This window comes from Grammomys surdaster, unplaced genomic scaffold (assembly GCF_004785775.1).
Source record: "Grammomys surdaster isolate TR1022 unplaced genomic scaffold, NIH_TR_1.0 63, whole genome shotgun sequence".
Classification (NCBI taxonomy): Eukaryota; Metazoa; Chordata; class Mammalia; order Rodentia; family Muridae; genus Grammomys; species Grammomys surdaster.
This window is the reverse complement of record NW_021604565.1, coordinates 6,982,175-6,996,320: the sequence shown is the minus strand read 5'-3', so window position 1 is coordinate 6,996,320 and position 14,146 is coordinate 6,982,175. Positions and strand designations below refer to the sequence as shown.

General features: G+C 36.4%; 1 pseudogene; it reads left to right on the top strand.

Moving 5' to 3' along the window:
* The first annotated feature begins 1,314 nt into the window (after positions 1 to 1,314).
* Positions 1,315 to 1,433, top strand: LOC114622086 (annotated as a pseudogene).
* The last annotated feature ends 12,713 nt before the right edge of the window (positions 1,434 to 14,146 follow it).

The following is a 14,146-nucleotide window of genomic DNA, read 5'->3' as shown; positions in this document are numbered from 1 at the left end:
ACTGCACAGGCTGGACTTCCAATAGCACGGCACAGGCTGGACTTCCAGTAGCACTGTACAGGCTAGACATCCAATAGCACTGCACAGGCTAGACCTCCAATAGCACTGCACAGGCTAGACCTCCAATAGCATTGCACAGGCTGGAGCTTCAGAGACATTTGAGCAGCTGAGAGAAAAAGGAGAAAGATTATTAGCAGACTTTGGCTAGTATTCTCCCCTCTAGAGAATAGAAGCAGTGTTTTAGAAAAACCAAAGGAAAACAGTACCAAGTCAGGCAATAAAAATTTTACATTCCAACCAGAATAAGGGAGTGAGGAGTGTACATGGATTAATTAGTCAAAACCTAGAGAAGTGTCTACTCTTCTGCTTCCTACTCCTAGGAAGGCCTGTCTGCATGCTTTATCTCAGGAATGTGTTGTTATCTCTTGAATGAAATAAGTTACATGGTGAGTTATTTTCTTCAGTTTGCTAGTTAAGGATGAATGGTATGTCTCAGAACAGCTACTGTTGTATTAAGCAAACATGAAGAGAAATTCGGGGTCGAGAGCTTTTTTCCAGCAAGAAAAAATATTAGTATACATTCTCTTGACTTACATTATCTTTAGTAGTGTTTCTACCATAATTCACAATTGTTTTTATTTTTAAAATGTGTACTTTCTCGGATTTTAGGAGTTTGTATAGCTGATTAAAGCTATTTGATTATACTACCAGGGTGGTTGTGTGTTTCTTTGGTTCATAGATGATTACCTCTTAGTTTGTTTCTCATCGTTTTGATAAAATTTAGCACGCTATATCCTAAGTTATTTTTTGGCTTTTTATTTTCTTCCTTTTATCTGAGACTTTAATTACTTGGAAACTCTATCATCATTGTATGCTCCAGTAAAATCAATTCTTATCTTGTAATTTTGGGATATTTTATTTGTACTTCAAAGACTTGTATAATACCAGATACAACATTAGCACTGTTTTAGAAATTAAAAATATTAATTGATATATCACAGTGCAGTATATGTTGCTATAACTTTATTTTGAATATTAACTGTAAACAAAGTCACAGTGGAGCTGGAAGAGTGTGTCACAGACCAGGAACTGCAGGAAATTAAGAGAAGTAGTAGCAACTATGTCTGGGTACTGACAAGCAAACTCTGGTCTTCAGGAAGAATAGTATCTGTTCACAACCACCACATCATTTTTTTCATTTCTTGAACAGTGCTATTTTTATGGAATTATTTTGTTTATTAATTCTTTGAGAATTTCAGAGAATGTATTTTGGTAATATTGGTACCCCACCTCTCTCAGACCTCTACTCACCTCTATTCCCCTTTAGACTTAGAGTATCATGCATGCATCAGTAGGCAGAAGAAAAGAGAGAGGCTATATCTACCCTTCGTGTTCTGACCTATGAATATCTAAATGATTAGCAGCCTAACATTCTCTGGAAAAAGTGAATCTGAGAACACCAGTCAGGAAAAAGGAGACTCAGACAGGGACTAGCCTGAGACAACCAGCGGTACAGTGTTGTACAGATGCCTTTGGCTCCCAGTACCAGGACCAAGCTGGAGAATAGAAGAAGAACCTGCCTAGGACTGAGGCCCCAGGTGGGAATGAGTCCAAGACAGACCACCTTCACATGGGGCCATTGGCATGAGACAGGTAAGGACTGAGCCTGAAGTCACCACCAAACTAGTGCCACCACAATTGGACAGGGAGCTAGCCTGAGATGACCACAAGTTAAATAATTCTAGGCAGACCTGGGAGGGCAAACCATGCCCAAGATGACTCCTGAATAGTGCCACTGTGCAGTAACAGAACAAAGCAGAGCATAACACTACTGAGATCATACCGCAGATGAATTCTGACACTCAGAGATCCTGGCCACCACAAAGAAGAGCAAGTAAGTGGTGAAAAGAAAGAGAAATAGAACCACTGATTTGTTTGAATTAATTTCTATATCCAGCAACTTTGCTGAAGTTGTTTATCAGGTTTAGGAGTTCTCTGGTGCAAGTTTTGGGGTCATTTAAGTATACTATCCTATCATCTGCAAGTAGTGGAATTTTGACTTCTTAATTTCCAATTTGTATCCCTTTGTCCTCCTTTTGTTGTCTAATTGCTCTGCCTAGGACTTCAAATATTATAATAAATTTGTAGGGAGAGAGTTGGTAGCTTTGTGTAGTCCCTGATTTTAGTGGAATTGCTTAAAGTTTCTTTGCATTAAGTTTGATGTTGGCTACTGATTTGCTGTATATTGCTTTTACTATGTTTAGGTATGGGGCCTTGGATCCTGATCTTTTCAGGACTTTTATCAAGAAGAGGTATTGAATGTTGTCACATGCTTTCTCGGCATCTAGTGAGATGATTAGACAGCCGCAGTGTTCAGGAAAGCGAGGGCCAGGGCCATGCATGTTGCAGGAGTTGAAGGTGAGCTGGCACTAGGATTCAAGCTTGGGAGAACTGGTCCTAGCACTCCTCTTCCAAGTGGTGGGGTGAATGAGGAAGAGATACTTCCCCCCAACCTCACACACACAGACACCTCAACACCTTTCTGGTCCTGATCCTCACCTGTTGCAGCACTTGGGAAAGTGGGCCCGTACCTCACCTGGGTAGCACAGTCGAGCTAACCTTACCTGGGTAGCACCGTCGAGCTAACCCTAGATATGGGGTCTTGAGTGAGCTAGCACGTAGGATGAGGATGTAGAACATTCAGCCTTTCCTTTTGTCTGCTTGGCGGTGGTGGAGACAAGGAAAAGATGCTCTCCTACCATCCCTTGTTTCTTGCTATCTATGGCAAGTGGGAGAGCAAACCATGAGGTCATGAGAGTGGAAGAACTGGCCATATCTCTCTCTGGTTGCAGCACACAGAAAGCAGGCCCTGTACCTTGCCTGGGCAGCAGGAGAGCACTGACCCTGATATTTCCTGATGAGCTCAAGGAAATGAGAGTGGGAGATGAACTGCTGAAGTGCATGAAGTGCTCTGTGTTACAGATCTAAAACTACAGGATCTCCATGACACAGAACAACAGGATATTCAATAGGAGTTTTCGTGATGTCCTAATATTGTTAGAGTAGCAGAAGTCAGAGGCGTTGCATCACATCAAGGAGGCATTGCAATGAACATTTGCAAGCAGTGTGGAAAAAAGATATACTATGAAGTACACTATGACATACTACAAAGCGTCCACACTATGTTTTTTCTCTATGGGGGGGGGGGATTAAAGCAAAGATAGAATACAGGTATGAGAGGAGGCAGAGATGAGTGGATTAGGGTACATGGTGTGAAATTCACAGAGAACCAATAAAAAGATAAAAAGAAAAGAAACTACCAAGGAATTGGATCACATATATAAAATAAATAACTCAGAGAGTGTTGTACATAACAGTGTTATGTTCTATGCTAGTCCTTTTAAAGTTCTGTTCCCTAGTAACTGTAAAGTCCCCACAAATATGTCCTCAGAAGCTTAGAATGATTTTTCTCATTTATTTTCATCTCTTCTGAAATGTTGCTAATTATTGTCATCATTTTGTAGCATCTAAGAAAGTAATCATTCTTGAAGTATTTAAGAATAAAATATTTATGCCCCTTACAATTTTTCACACAAATAAATGGTTGAGTTATAGAAATAGTGGCTATTTTTCTTCTCTAACAGTTTTATCTATCTATCTATCTATCTATCTATCTATCTATCTATCTATCTATCCATCTATCTATGATATTACTTAATATTGGCCAATACTACTTAGAGTTTGTTGATATAAATGTTGAATCTTTCACATACAAGCCTTCACACTGTCTTCACTTAAACAGATATAAACTTTTGACACATCCCTTTCTGATTAGAGACACTGAATTTTTTTAATGTGCTATTTTATGCATTTTGCAATTATCAATTCTTTCCCTGTATCAGATGAGCTCTTACCTGAGTCTTTTGAAATCACTCAGGTGTGAGAGCTGAAAGCCCAGAAACCATAAAAATTATCCTTCAATCTTCCAGTATGTATAGTCTATGGGCAATAATTAGTAAATGCCAATGGCTACACATACAATTCTGGGATTTAAGGAATACTAGGAGCAGATACAGCCTAATTGAGGGAAGAAAGCTAAAAGGGCTTTGTTGTTCTTCTTGTTGGAAAATATTGACAGCATAGCATAGAAAAATAATAATTAAAATATTGATTAACTGTTCATAGAATATTAATTGTTCACTGAATACTCAGAAAATCACTTATTGTACATGTGTCCAAGATTTTTAGTTTTTAACCTGTTGATTACATTTGACCACACAAAAAGCCAATTATTCCTTTAGTACCATTGCCTCTGAAGGAATAGAGAAGAAACAACACTAGTAATACTTTAAAATATATTGATTTCTTTCTATAGTTGTCAAATATTCTTACACTCATCCACAAGAAAATATGTTTTACATAATGATATAGTACACACATGCCCATTTATAGACAGATACATTTACACAGAACTAAAAAATGTGTTTCACACTGGGGAGCTGATTTTTGCTCTCAATAGTGAATACTAATGTTGTTTCAGCTTGATTCTTAAACACATGTTATATAAAAAGCACTGGACGTTGTGCCATTTTCCTGAGTGCTTATGAGGACCAAATGGATATCACAGGCACCCAAACAAACCAATGCTTTAAAAATCCCTAACAAAGCAGACTTTAGAGATAATTTTTGTCATGTCCATAAAACATAGTTTTATTTTCTAATAATAAAATAAATTTTATGCTAGGCCAAACACTAAAAGGTTGCTTTGCCTGAAGGAATGGTTTCTTATTGATTTCCAATAATAGGGTTTTTCCAATGGGTGTGGCTCTTTATAGCTCATACATCGAGTATGTATACCCTTAAATTAAATGATACGAGCAGTTTGTGTTCCAAATTGCTAACTCACTTCACATTGATTCTAGCAAGCATAAGCTCATTTACCAAATACTGGTTGATGAACTCACAGGGTAAGTATGTTGGCTTAAAAACAAACCTCACATCTCCCTTAAGAATCACTCTTTTCAGTAACTTCTTTCCACATGTGTTAATTATGGGTGGGAAGCAAGATATATACCCCTTACTCTCTTCTACTTGCTCATGTTACCAGAATTCCTTTAAGGTGGTTACAAAATGGGAAAGATGTTTGTGGAGGCACATCTAGAGTGAAAACAAAGGGACATAGCATAACACAATGTCAACTGCATAAAATATAATGATAAGTTTACAAATATTTTCAAGGGCCAGAGAGTTAGATCAGTGGGTAAAGATGCTTGTCAGAAAAGTCTGGTGACCTGAGTTTGATCCCTGGTACCCACTTAAAGAAGAGGAAGGATGAGAACTGACTCTACATAGTTGACCTGTGGCACTTACCTGCATGTTCACATATAACCATCACACATATATGTGTTTGTATGTACGTGTACACATGCACAAACTCACATAAATAATTTAAAAAAATCTTTGCACACAAAAAGTAAAATTTCATCTTGTCAGTGAGACTAATAGGATTTTGAAAACTATTAAAACTGATAAACAAAAATATTTCATTGAAATATGTAATAGTTGGCTATAAATATAACAATCATATGAATGTCAGGAAAATATTAATAATCTTTCCTAATCTGTAGGCTGTCATTTTGTTCTAATGATGGTGTCATTTGGTTTCCAGAAGCTTGTCAGTTTCAGGAGGTCACATTTATTAGTTGTTGATCTTAGTGCATGAGCCATTGACATTCTGTTAAGGAAGTCTTCTCCTGTACTGAAGTGTTTGAGGCTATTCCCCACTCTCTATTCTATTAGATTTGATGTACCTCGGTTTAAAGTGAGATCTTGATCCACTTGTTTTGTGCAGGCTAATAACTATGGATCTATTTGCATTCTTCTACATGCAGACATCCAGTTAAACCCACACCATTTGTTGAAGATGCTCTCCCCTTTTCATTGTATGGTTTTGGTTTCTTTGTCAAAAATCAAATGTACATAGATGTGTGAGTTTATTTCTGGGCCTTTGATTCAATTCCACTGAGCAACCTGACTGGTTCTGTGCAAACACCATGCAGTTTTTATCACTATTGCTCTGTAGTACAGCTTGGCGTAAAGGATGGTGACTCCTCCCTAAGTTCTTTTACTATTGTTCAGGATCGTTTTAGCTATCCTGTGTTTTTTGTTTTTCCATACGAAGCTGAGAATTTTTTTTCAAGATCTGTGAAAAATTGTGTTATAATTTTGATGGTGATTGCTTGGAATCTGTGGATTACTTTTGGTAAAATGGACATTGATTTTATACATTGTAGCTGTGAAAAATAAAATAAAATGAAATCTATTATGTGATTCATTTTGTGGTAATGAAGCATTTTCATAAGAAAATTTAATATATAAAGGTACATTTTTAAAAAGAACATCATCTTTTCTATCTCACCTGTTGAAGTACCCTTTAATTCTTTCATACATAAAGAAATTGTGTGTGGAGAGCGAAGGTAGGAGAGAGAAGAGATTACATGAAAGATTTTTGAGAGACAGATCTCAGCAGCCATTTCTGTCTCCTAGTATCACACTTGTGTGATTATCAATATCTCAGTGCTAGAGCTGGAATTGAGGTGAGATTCACTGAATCAGGGTTTACTCTGGGCAATCTGTTCATTTGCAGCTAACCTTCTGATTTATAAACATGGCGAAAGAAAGCAATCTGAACAATTTAGCTTTGGGAAAACTTCAGAATTTGGTGACTAAAAGCTGGAACACTATTGCTTACTTACACATGGCAAAGTCAAGTACTGGCACAATGAATCAAATAGTAGTCAAAAATGAAAGAAAAAGAAAAGAAAGAAGAAAAAGGAAAGAAGAGAAAAGAAAAATTGAAAAAGAACAATAAAGCCCAGAAGCCAAGGGTAGAGGAAAGGGGCTGGCAAAGTCAGAGCTCAAACATAAATCACATACACACACACACACATACATCTTTTGTCTCATGTAAATAAATTAATAGTGCCTGTGGTCCAGAGCTATTTTACTCAACATGTGATTCACAAAGGAAAACATTCTGAGTTACACAGACACATGGGTAAATGTGGTGAGGGTTTTAGGAAAGCCTGCACTTTGCATGGAAATTAAATATAGGCATTGAGAAAATCCTTACTGTGCAAACATGGGCGGCCTCCATGGTGAGCATATGGAACTCATTCCATCTTCTGTAAACGCACAGGACTTGCTTTCTGCCTCATCTCTCATGCAGCCAGTCAACACCAGGGATGTGTGGATGTCACCCAGCCTTTCAGCATATCCCCCAGCTTTACACCTCAAACTGCCAAAGGCCAGCAGCATGTCAATGGGCATGTACCAGGCAGAACATCGGAAAATCTAGAAGAAGCAGTGCAGAAGAAAGGGCTGCAGTGAGTGGTGATGGAACCCACTTGAAGCCCTCCCCTGACTCCCTCACCAAGGGCTTCTGAGACAGAGAATGTTAAACTGTCTGTCCTCCTCTTCAGTAGCCTGAGGAGAGTGTTTCTCATTATAGCTGCTTCATAGGAATGCCAGTAAAGATATTTTAGTCTTTCATTTAAAATATTTTTTTGTAAATTTATGGTTAAAAAGTAAACATATTGGGGTTTATAAAGTTAGATTATCTGATTAAAACAGAATTCTCGCGGAAATCATTAAACAAGCATCATGAAAAGAATAAATTATCCATTTGAAGAGAACTAAGGTGTTTCTGGTCTACAACAAGGTTAACTGCCTTAAAAACATTGCTTTGTCCCAGATTGAGAAAAAAGAAAAAAGAAAAGAAAAAAGAAAAAAGCTAGAAATCTTGGAAGTAGTAATAATACTAGACGCAACTGAATCCCCAAATTAACATGAAACCAGTAATTACTAAAGTGTGGCAAGTCTCTGCTGAGCCTAACCTCACTTCCCACCCGCAAGTCAGTTTCCTTTTGATGAATGCAGTACAAGGGCCAAAACTGTATGCGTCTATTCCCTTTGGGGCAGTGTGAAGGTACACAATTTCCAAAGAACAGTGTGTGCTTCTGTAACCCAACCCGTTCTTATAATAACATTCTCACCACAGAGTATATATGTTAACTCAGCATTTTTTACAAAATCACACAAGTTGTCAAAAGAAAAGGCATGGTACCTACTTCTATATTTTGTCAAAGACTTCACCAAAGCTTAACAATAGTGAAATAAAGCACAAAAGTGGAAGGTATGATGCTTTGACTAAAACCTTCATCACTCTATGCTGAATTTTTATTTGGGTTTAATATGGATGAATGACTTAAAACAATTCAATTAACCTATATGCATCCTTTCATTCATCTATCACATGGAATTAATAATCAAGCCTGCATGAATATTGTAGAACACATGAAATGTTCAAATGATATGAATATTTGTGTGTGGCCATGACATACTCTTACCTCTTGCCTATCAAGCATTCTAAATAAATCATATGTGAAAGGGGGTAACACAGAAGATTTCACATTAGAAAGATAGAATCCAAATTTACCATTGACCTCTGATAGACAGTACATATAGAAATAATAGCATTTTTATATACTGAATTTACAATCTTCTAAAGTGTTATGACTGTTTTTAGTTGTGCATATACTGTATGTACAAGCCTAGGACAAGTGAATGCTTAATATATGAATATAAGAATAAATTATAAATTTGATTGTTTTTAGTGTGTCAAGCTTAAGCTTGTAGAATATGAAAAGAGAAAGTTACTTTTATTTGGGGAAGTCAGGAGCCAGATGTGAAAAACGGTAGTATAAAGTCCAGTATAGGCAAACACAGATCGGCCAATATTACTCTGTCTAAAAAGATAAGGGTTGATGTTCAACTGGGTTTCTTTCTAAAGCACGACCTACACTTGTGTTCCAGCTCATCATTGTGTGCTTATTTCTGAGACGAATGTACTGCTGCCATTCTTACATCTTATCATCAAGGAATGTTGATGAGACCATGACAAAGATAACATGTTAACAAAATTTTTGATGTAGAAATCAGAATGAGAGCATCATTCAAGATAGTTATATGAGTTATACAAAAATCAGAGACAAAAAGGAAGTAAATATAGTCTCCTAGAGAATGGTTGATGCTAAAAGTTAAACATCCTTAAGACAATAAAGCACAAATATTTAAAGTCTGAAAATGGAGGCTCAGTGGGTAAAATCTTAACAATCTGAATTTGAGGCCCAGAAACTATGGCTGAAAGAGAGAAACAATTCAGCAAGTGTTCCTCTGACCAGGATAGGACACACACACACACACACACACACACACACACACACACACAAACACATGCATAAAGAAAAAGAGAGAGAGAGAGAAAGAGAGAGAGAGAAAGAAAGAGAGAGAGAGACAGGGAGAGAGAGAGAGACTGAATAAAGTTTAAAAACCATATTTTTTAATGAACAATTAGACTCAAACTCATGGAGGGCTTGGAAGCTTCATCAGATCTGTATTTCCTGATACTTTTAGACTAGGCAGTATGACATTATAGGAACCAGCACTTAATAACATTAATAGCAGAAGGTTAATGAAGCTCTTTCAGAAGACTTTCTGATGATTAGTAAAGATATAGATAGAAATAATTATGATTATTTACACAAAAAGAATTATGAACCACTAAAGATAAAAATAACTGAGATTCTAAGTGTTAGAGCCATCCCATAATCCTTCAGCTGTTATTCATAGCAGTATGCATCATTCTTTAAAACAAGGGTCATTTCTTTCTAACTCCTCCCTAGGTGATTCTCTAGAAAGATTCAATCATTCTGCAGGAAGAAAGGTCCATCTCTTTCAATTTCAATTTCACATGATTCTCTTCAATATTTGTCTCTTCTATTTATACCTGTAATTATGATTTGTTTTTCTTCAATCCTACTTCTATTTCCTCCGTTTGGCTCATAGAAGTCATCTCATGAATAGCAGATGTGACAATAAAATTATTGATAATGATTCTAAGTGACAAAGTCATCTTCTTCTTCTTCTTCTTCATCTTCAGTACATCAGCAGTATCCTGAGTAATGGATCCATGAAGGTCTCTTTGAAGTACCCAAAATGTGAAGGCTTGAATATATGTTAAAATATATCTTGTTTTCCCAGTAATAGAAATTTTAAACATTGATAGATATTGAGGGACAACAGGTGTCTTTTTTATGCCTAAACTAGGCAATTGGTTTCCAAGCAACAATGCCAGTGCAAGTTCTAAGTGAAGTGAGCACTGCTGTAGATCTAGCAGAGGACAGAAATATGGATATGAGAAAATAAGAACTCTTTATATCATAGTCCAGTTGAGAAAAACTTATTTAGAAGCCCATTTAGGAAAAATACTACTACTAATAAGTTGCTAGCAAGGCCCAAGGGACTCTAAGAATTCTTATGCCAGTGAAGATGAATGAAGGTTATCCTGGGTCACATCTTCTATCAATATTAATCTGAGGGATAAAAGTCTTCTTTGACCAAAGAGAAGATGCCACAGCTCATATATTTAAGGCAATTATTGTATAATTATAGAGGCCTTGTTTCTTACTTCTTCCCTCTTTCCTCTTCTCTCTTGTGCTTCCTTCTCATTCCTCTAGTGCTTGCTTCTTCCTTATCATTATTTTCTCTAAATAAAATAGCCAATGAGTGCTAAATTTACACTTCAATTGATGTACAGTATTGAAATAGTAAAATATGTTGTATAGATGTGTCCTTTCATTTTCATTCATAAAACTATAAATATGAAAGTGACATGGAGTTTCTAAACTATTAACACAAAAATCTTGGAGTTATATAGTGTTGAACTGGTTAGTAGAACATAATCACAAAAACAAAACATTTCAAAACACACAAAAATGTCTAAAATCTGCCCAGCTTCAGGACCACCATGAATTGTGTGTGTGTGTGTGTGTGTGTGTGTGTGTGTCTGTGTGTGTAAGTGTATGTGTTTTACTGGCTAATTTTTCATCACAATAAAATAATTCTTTTCTAACAAGATTTCATTATACCTGTGTAGGAGTCATGTTTATAATTATATCTAGCATACATTCACTTCACATAGTGTTATATTTACTGGTGTTGCTATTTTTCATAACATAAAATAGAAAAGATAGTTGTCTTCCTGAATTTAAGGGCATCAAAACAATACGAAGTATAATAAACTTGGTTGAAATAGGAGACAATCTAAGATATGGGATAAGGCATATCTATTCTCTTAATTTCATCATTTTCTCTTACTATTTGAGAAGAATCCATTCCATTAGGTGTGTGTGTGTGTGTGTGTGTGTGTGTTTTCCATGTATGGACCGAAGCATCCTTTCTGCAATATATGTAATTAGTAAGAATGAAATGAATGCCCTAAAAAGACTGAACCACCATCTCAAAATAAAAGCATTGTATCTAACTATTCACAGAACCCACTAAACTGAAAGCAGCCCTTGCAAAACAAACCATTCTCTTAAGCAATCAGTGCTAATTGCAAAGGCAACAAACATTTAAACCACAGATCAAGAAGCCACAGACTATCCGCAAAAGCCCCATATGAAATCTGCCACATATTGCAGAATGAGAAGAAACCATTTGGTGGTGTTAAAAGGTGATTTCTTCAAGATGTACTAAGAGATTCTGAGAACATTAGCATGCATAAATTGTAGACATCAGTCATCATTTTATTGGCACAGTAATGCATTCTTCACAGGGTGGGGTATAGGTTGCATCTTTATTTAATTATGAAATGTAATCATTAGGAAATTATGAATATTATTTTAAAATGCATACTATAAAATAATGTAAAAAGAAATTTACTAAAATTTGGAATTTAAGATATATTTTTATATGATTTATTTGAAAATATCTGGTATAAATCTCATGTGACAATGATCCCAGAGGACCCTAAACAATACTATCCATTTTAACAAATAATGTCATGTGTTAAAAAGACCATATTCTATTCATGGGGGATTATGAAATAATATAGGAAGGATTTGAATGCAAACTAATTTAGAAACGTGACTAAGGGAGCAGGGTTCTCAGTATTTGGACTTATGCAAGTATTTCCTAAGAAGCATTAAATATTAGAAAATAAAAGTCCTGGTTAATGCTAAAATTATTAAAAGTTAGTAAATACAATACATTCATAACATTAATATTTTTGAAAAATTAACAGCCTTTTAAAATGCTGAGTCTTCTTAATTTTTAAGCTTTGGATGATTACTCAATTTAATTTTAATGTGAAACATATGGTCTTGATTAGGATTGTTGTTACTATGGTTGATACAATGACACAAAGCAGCTTGGAGAGGAAAGGCTTTGTGCGATGTCCTCTTCCACATTACTGTTCATCACTGAAGGAAGTCAGGAAAGGAACTCAGGCAGGACAGGAATCTAAGGGCAGCAGCTGATGCAGGGACCATGGAGTAGTGCTAGTCCTGGCCTCCTCCTCATGGAATATTCAGCCTGCTTTCTAATAAATCTCAGGACCACCAGCAAAGGGATGGCCCCACCCACATAAATCAGTAATTAAGAAAATGTAATGGATGCTTGCCCATAGCTCAATGTTATAGCAGTATGTTCTTAATTGAGGTCCTTTCCTCTCTTATAGATTGAACTTTGGTCAAATTTATATAAAACTAGCCAGAGTTTTTTCTTCCTTCCTTCCTTCCTTCCTTCCTTCCTTCCTTCCTTCCTTCCTTCCTCCCTCCCTCCCTCCCTCCCTCCCTCTTTCTTTCTTTCTTTCTTTCTTTTTCTTTCTTTCTTTTTCTTTCTACTCATGTGCTATCTTCATAGACTCTACAATTCCTCTATTATTCATCCAATTATTTTAGAACTCTAAAGAGCTTTTCTTATTGTTGAATATCATAAGCCCAAATAGTGATGTACTTAATAAAAGCTTGATTGTTAGTTTCTAATGCTATATGGAATGAATAGAACATTAACAGTTTGGGCCTAGAAGAAAAAAGAAAAGAATCTCACCTCTCTCTCTCTCTCTCTCTCTCTCTCTCTCTCTCTCTCTCTCTCTCTCTCTCCCTCTCTCTGTCTCTCTCTCTCTCCCTTCCTCTCCTTCTCTCCCTCCCCCTCCCTCCCCCTCCCTCTCTCCCTCCCTTCTTTCTGTGTGTGTGTGTTTCTTCCCTCCATGATCTCCATGAAGCAAGAAGCCTACACTGTCAGGTTACTAACACATGATGTATTCCACTACCACAGATCTAAAGCAACCTGGTCTAACCAATCACCGACAGAAATCACTATAATCTGTACAAAATAAATATTCAAAATATTCAGTTGATTATTTTGGGTGGTTTTATTAGGAAAAATAAATAGCACAGCTTTTCAGGGTAGGAATGTTAAGAATATTGTAACTGGATTTAGAATTGACAGTGTCAAGTTAAGAATATCAATGCAGCATCACCTGGGATGCATGGCTATGGAAGGTTATGTGGGGTGTATAGAGAAGATTCACTGAGGTGTGGAAGTAATACAGACCAGCCCTGAGTGTAGTCAACACAACAATAGATTGTGTTGCCAGACTCAAGGAGAAGAGGGGAAGGGAGAAAGGAAAGAGCATAAACATTTAACTCTCCCTACCACTAGATTATGAGTGTGACATGCTATCGGCTCTTGATGTCCAGCTAAAACCATCTGTGGCCATGTCTTCCATGTCTAGACCTACTTAGTAAGTCAATAGACCTATCCATCCACAGATGCATTTTGTCATATGTTTTGTCACATTCATGAGTGAACTCGTTAAAACAGAAAATTGGTCAAGATTTTGCTGTGACTAGGTGGCCATGTAGTCTGTAGACCTTTGGAAATTCTTTGGAAATTCTTTGAATTTTATTATTTATATTTTGTGAATGTTTGTATATGTGTGTGTTTGTTGGTTTATTTGTTTGTGGTATTGTTTTGGTGTTGTTTTTCTTTTTTGAAAAATATGGATTTGGTGTTGATGGTAAGAGAAAACTTAACATGTCAAGAGCAGAACATAATGGTTCATTATGCTGGAATCATTGTGAAGGAGAGGAGGCTAAGAGAAAGCCAACACTGGAGATTCAGCTCAGGAATGTTCAGGAAAAAAAGTTCCCTCTTGGGAACTGAGCTAAATAAAATTCATAGTATAATCTGTCAAAGAATTGTGATACCTTCAGATCATATTCTGGAAATTGAAGTGAGA